Genomic DNA, 6,641 nt, shown 5'->3' with positions numbered 1-6,641 from the left:
GTAATTTATAATGGCAATAGCTTAAACTTTTGTAAATAACATTTGTGAAGATTATGTTCAGTGTATTTTATTGTGACGAAAATCCAAGAACATATGTCCAATATTAACATCTTTTTCTTACATTTGTAATAAAGCTTGAAACATTGAGATAACATATTTGAACCCGTTGTTGTTGAATGGTTGCACAGATTGATGCTGTGGTGGAGCTCAGTGATGTTGTGGTGCCACAGAGTGATGCTGTGGTGGTGCTGAGTGATGCTGTATGCTGTGCTATGTTTTGTTTTGCTATCCTATTTTTTGTTTTGTTATGCTATGCTATGCTGTTTTGTTATGCTATGCTATGCTATGTTTTGTTATGCTATGCTATGTTTTGCTATGCTATATTATGCTATGCTGTGTTTTCTTATGCTATGCTATGCTTTGTTATGCTATGTTTTGCTCTGCTATGCTTTGTTATGCTATGCTATGTTTTGTTGTGTTTTATTATGCTATGCTTTGTTTTGCTATGCTATGATTTGTTATGCTATGCTATGTTTTGCTGTGTTTGGTATGCTATGCTGTGTTTTGCTATGCTATTATATGTTTTGTTAAGCCATGCTATGTTTTGTTATGCTATGTTTTCTTGTGTTTTGCTAGGCTATGCTTTGTTATGAGATGTTTTGTTATGCTTTGTTATGCTATGCTTTGTTTTGGTATGCTATGTTTTGTTATGCTATGCTTTGTTATGCTATGCTTTGTTATGCTATGTTTTGTTATGCTATGTTTTGTTATGCTATGTTTTGTTATGCTAAGCTTTGTTTTGTTATGCTATGCTGTGTTTTGTTATGCTATGCTTTGTTGTGTTTTGTTATGCTATGCTATGTTTTGTTATGTATGCTATGGTTTGTTGTGTTTTGCTATGTTTTACTATGTTTTGTTATGCTATGCTTTGTTGTGCTATGCTTTGTTATGCTATGCTTTGTTATGCTATGCTTTGTTGTGTTTTGCTATGTTTTGTTTTGCAATGCTATGCTTTGTTATACTATTCTATGCTTTGTTTTGCTATGCTTTGTTTTGTTATGCTATGTTTTGTTATGCTATGGTATGTTTTGTTGTGTTTTGTTATGCTATGCTTTGATATGCTATGCTCTGTTTTCCTATCCTATGCTTTGTTTTGTTACGCGATGCTATGTTTTGTTATGCTATGCTATGCTATGCTGGTGCGGGTGGGTGCGTGGGTGAGGGTGGGTGAGTGAGTGAGGGTGAGTGAGTGAGGGTGGGTGGGGGTGGGTGAGTGAGGGTGAGTGTGTTAGAGCGAGGGTGAGGGTGAGAGGGTTGTGAGGTTGTGTATCCTATGCTTTTTTTGTTATGCCATGCTATGTTTTGTTATGCTATGCTGATGAGGGTGTATGAGGGTGAGTGAGTAAGGGTGTGTGAGGGTGAGGGCGAGGGTGTGATGGTGTGTGAGGGTGTGATGGTGTGTGAGGGTGAGAGGGTTGGGAGGGTGAGGATGTGTGAGGGTGTGTGCGGGTGAGGGGGTGAGGGTGAGGGTGTGTGCGGGTGAGGGGGTGTGCGGGTGAGGGGGTGTGAGGGTGAGGGTAAGGGGGTGTGAGGTTGTGAGAGGGGGTGTGAGGGTCAGAGGGTTGTGAGGTTGTGTATCCTATGCTTTTTTGTGAGGTTGAGTGAGGGTGTGTGATGGTGAGGGTGGGTGAGTGAGGGTGTGAGGGTGAGTGAGTGAGGGTGGGTGAAGGTGTGTGAGGGGTGAAGGTGAGTGAGGGTGTGTGAGGGGTGAAGGTGAGTGAGGGTGTGTGAGGGGGTGAGAGGGTTTGAGGGTCTGTGAGGATGAGGGTGTGAGGGTGTTAAGGTGAGTGAGGGTGTGTGAGGATGTGACGGTGGGTGAGGGTGAGAGGGTGTGTGAGGGTGAGTGATGTGTGTGAGGGTGTGAGAGTGAGTGAGGTAGGGTGAGGGTGTGTAAGGGGTGAAGGTGAGTGAGGGTGAGTGCAGGGTGAAGGTGAGTGAGGGTGAGTGCAGGGTGAAGGTGAGTGAGGGTGTGTATTTGCATCTTTTATTGTTTTCAATGTTTCACTGACAAATGCTTTCTGTTAAAGTTGTGTAAAGGAGCTCAAGTCCTCGTCAACAATGTAGAACAATCAAGCAATGCACCACGTGAGAAAAATGTGCGTTCTTCAGTCATATGAACCTCCTATCCACTAGTTTGTAACCGACAGAGAAAAAGCCTTTAAACTGTGCGTTAGAACTCTGACTCTGCATTAGCACTTAGCCTCCACTAAAAAACCATTATATTGAAAGAAGCTGCATACATCGAGTCTAATTGATGTTACTCAATAATGAGCTAGATAGTTCCTCAAAGCACCTGTGTATAAATAATGACTTAGAACTCAGAAGTGTTTCTGGTTTTACGCTCTTCAAACAATGTCTAGCTATAGGAGGTCTCTTGTTGGGAATAACCAGACTGGTGGCAAATGAACCACAAAAAGCCCATCATTCACTGTGACATCAGCATCAACGGGAAAACAAAATACAGCCACTTTTGTGCTGCTTCCATCCACTCTACAATAATGTTGGAACATTTCAGATATTTATTTTTATACAACTGTCTACATTGAAGAAGAAAAAAACTAAGGAACGTATTTCCCTACGTGCACATACAATATCACTATGTCCTTACATTACAGCCAATGCCCTCCTGCTACACAACGTCTATTACTTTGGGGTTACAATGTTTCTCATTGATATTATGCAATTTGATATTGATAATCGAATTTTATCAAGTAGGATTTTTGTTTAAAACGGCTATCCTGTTGCCAATAGCCACGACTAAAGCACTGGGCGGCAATTCTGTTCTGGGCCATTGACAAACAAAAGCACAATCAAATGCAAACTGCATTTCAGAAATTTAATTAGGGGAGCAGCAGCCTTTGATGTGCCGGCCAGGCAGCGCTGGGAGGGGGCTGGGCATGAAGGAGGGAGAAATGCGAGTGTGAAGCAGTGGGCGGGGAAACAGATCCCTGAGAAGACCATGATTACGTAGGAAGGAAGAGAAAGGAGACAAGACATAGACAAGCATTGGCCGCGCGGCTGCAGCGGCCGCAAAAGAAAGTCTAGCAAGAGGCAGAAATAATAATTTAAAATAGTCAGCCCAGGAACCCTCCAAACTTGTTAATCTGCTCACGGCGGATCCCCCGCCATATGAGATTGTTATTTCACTCGCAATTATACAGTGTTTAACAATGATTTATTATTACCACTGTTAGTTACAAGGTATCAGCTTGTAGACACGCGCATATGGAGCAGGATTACTGAATAAACAATAAAACCAGAGAATGATCATGTTCCTGTGCAGTGCGACTTAAAACGTTTTCAAGTGCAAAGTATTTGGAGATGAAATTAAAGCTGAAAGATGCATGATTTTCTGAAGCCTCGTATTCCCATGCCGGGGAAAAGCCATTCTGTCTGATGCAGAGGAATAAAAGCGCTTGCCCGGTATGTACATGGCTGGGAGACAATCACACGCCATATAAAACAAGCATTGGCCGGGCAACCAAGAAATAACAAGCATTCGCGGCTGCGAAATGAAATTAAACAAGCGGAAAACGAAAGCCGTGGAAAACTAGATTTGCCGGCCGGCCAGCCAGCAGTGAATAATTAGGGGAGAGAGAGGGGAGGTGCTGGGGAACAGATGGCCGTGAAGCAGGGGGCGGGGCAGCGGAACCCTTTGATGCAAATGCTGCTGGCAGGGGGAAGCCTGTGGGGAAATGCAAGCTCGTGCACGAAGGAGCTTGTGGTCACGTGATTTCACGTGAACTTTTGAAAATCCGGATCGTAAAAAGTGGATGGATGGCATTGGGTCTCTCTACGAGACCTAAAAATAACATAGTGGGGAGCCGCGGCCGACGACTAATAGGTCAAGGGAGCTGTGGGTTGAAAAAGTTTGGGAACCACTGGCTTATTGTTTTCTTTCGGAGATCTGTGGCATTGCTCAATGAAAATTATGTCTGACCGTAATTTCATTATGAGAGACTGAAGTCAGACACTAAGGCATTATTCCAGAAAACAGTGATACTACAGTCTGTCACATTACCACAGGAATCTGAATGCAATCCTGGCAAAAGATAAGGCAGAGTGCTAGAGGAGAACTTCACTGATGAGGATCCAAGTACTCACCATGGATGGGTAATAATAATAAAACAAGCATTGGCATAGCGAATAGGTCTCGCTTTTGGGAACTTATAAGTATTTATTTATGCAGCACAATATCCTTGCATCAACTGCTGCATGGCTAAACACATAAGGTCCCAAAGGCGAGACCTATTGGTTATGCCAATGCTTGTTTACCTTTCTAAGATGACCACCACATGAGGAACTATACTGGATTGGTACGGCAGTTAATCACTGCACTCTATACCATTCCAACATAGCTGCCTCACTGCGGTTTAATTTTTAAAATTTTCCTTATTTACAAGTGATTGCTTACTACTAAATGCTGTAGGTGTTTTTCTACGTTTATTCTTTTACTTTATCTTGCATGGCTTGTTGGGTTTATGGGTGTGTTTATTGTGGATTTGTGAGTGAATGGATGTGAAAATGTGCCAGGTGGAAGAATTGATGCACGAGTACAAAGATAAGTGATGGATTCTATTCATGTATGTTGAGGCTTTGGGTACCTAAACTCACTGCTATCCGAAGAGGCACTTTCAGTTGTAAGCCTGACCTGCTGTCATTGCTAATGCTTGTTTTTAATTTTTCTGGTGCTGTTGTGTTCAAATTCTCATCCTATGATTTTGATTTCATAGTTCTCTTTATTTTTTGGCTGCACCCTTCTAATTGTCTTATGCTAGCACAGTTAAATATTCAGTTAATCTGTTTTATTGAGGTGCAGAGGCTTGGGGGTTCTAGAGCTGAGTTCTCTGAACTGGGTAATTTCTGCTCACAATTCTTTTACGATAAAATGAAGCACATTTGAGAAGGAACCCGTAAGCAGAGTGCAGAGCACGCCTCCTGGTTGTTTACTTGAATACATAGTGGGCCTTGGTATTAGGTAGCTCGATGCATTATAGATCGAGACGTTTGAACTGAATACTTTATTGAACTGATAGTCAGTGGTGAGAGAGAGCAGGTATTGTATAACTTGACCATAATTTGTCAGGGCTAAAAGAACTTTAGGGCTTTTCTTTCATTACCGCAAAATTTTTATTTATGCAGTTTCAGAAATTTGTAGCCGCTTCCGAACACCGGGGAAATTTATTTGAGCCATTAGCAAGTTGGAGCTGCAGCGACCCATAACCCGGGCGGGTTTTTACGAGGTTTTAAGAGTGACACAGGGTTAGATAAAGCAGGGCGTCTGATAGTGCACTGAACTTCAGGCATGTGCTGTGATCTGGGCTTGAATTCAAGTGCTTGAAGCGCTCATTCTGTTTTAATTGTCGGTAGTTATGTCGGCAGTTCAACCAATTCAGTGGCACCGGGACCCAGAGGTGCGGGTGGGGCTAGCGTGCCTTGCTGATGTTAATTTAACGGCCGGCCTCAATTTTTTCTTTTCTGGTATTTTACTGGGCTTGCATCAGTGTTAACTCTTCCCCGGAAATGGGTGGATATTGGGGAGGGAGGCGGTTGGTGGTGAAGGTGCTCTCTGGGGTGAGAGGTATAACGAAGCAAGCCAGGAAGAAAGTTGTAACAAGCATTGGCAGCGCTGCAGTAATAGTAAAGCCACGCAGCTGTGAAAGAGAAAGTAATTGCGATTGCTGTGAAAACAAAAGTGATTGCGATAACGAGCTAAAGCACGTGAGGGATGTGCACGCAGCAGCGCGCGCGTGAGCGCAAGCTGTTGGCCGCTTTGGTAGCACTTCGAAAAGCCGTTACTAAATGTCTCGCCAGAGCAGCGTATGAGCTGGCTCAGGCGAGACCTAAAAAGTGATTTATAAAGGGCCTGGTTACTTCTACTGAAGTGACCCTGTGCTAAAGTTTCACTCTCAGGTGCAGAACCAAGGATGCAGGCTTAAGATTTAACCATGTAGGTCTGTCTGAATATCCAAATTTATTGAGGTTTTTTTTCTCCGAAAGGCAAATTCGGTGCTTTCCTGTCTTAAGTGACCAAGGCAGAGAATTCCACTTTTTTGCAGCAACAAAAACTAAAAGAGCATCCTCCCATGTGTGCTCTTTTCACTGTAGGAATACAGGCTAAGGAGGCCCCTGCAAATCTGAGACTTCTGCCGGGCAGATAAGGTTTGACAAAAGAGTGTAGACAGCGGGCCCTTTCCTATTAAAGTTTCTGTGGTAGTAGCACAGGGCTGGAACCGTAGGTGATCGCTTCGGGAGGTTAAACATCAGTCGAGCTTTCGCATTCTGCACTTTCTGAAGACTCAACAATCGGGATTGTGAGACCCCCAGGTGCAACAAATTGCAATAGACCAGTCTGTTCATTACAAGAGCCTGGCCTACAGACTTTTAAGTGGCTTCTGGAAAAAGTCCCAGGATCTTTTTAAGGTTTCAGGCTCCCAAATCATTTTCTCGCTAGGCTGGTGATTTGACTTTCAAACAAGAGACTTGCATCAAACCAGTTTCCGAGATTCTTAACTTTAGACTGTGGGTCAGACTTTGGCCCATGTGAATCTGGCCCTCAGACAGAGGTCTAAATTGCTGAG

The 6,641-nt window shown here is 43.3% G+C and overlaps 1 protein-coding gene across 3 annotated transcripts in view; it reads left to right on the top strand.

Annotated features, from left to right (window-relative positions):
* BBIP1 (BBSome interacting protein 1) overlaps positions 1 to 6,641 on the top strand; it is a 45,812-nt gene that overhangs the window by 3,555 nt on the left and 35,616 nt on the right. The gene's annotated exons all lie outside the window — the stretch shown is intronic.

Source organism: Lissotriton vulgaris, chromosome 5 (genome assembly GCF_964263255.1).
Source record: "Lissotriton vulgaris chromosome 5, aLisVul1.2, whole genome shotgun sequence".
NCBI classification, from domain to species: Eukaryota; Metazoa; Chordata; class Amphibia; order Caudata; family Salamandridae; genus Lissotriton; species Lissotriton vulgaris.
Note: the sequence above shows the minus strand (reverse complement) of the source record. Positions and strands in the feature narration are given on the sequence as shown.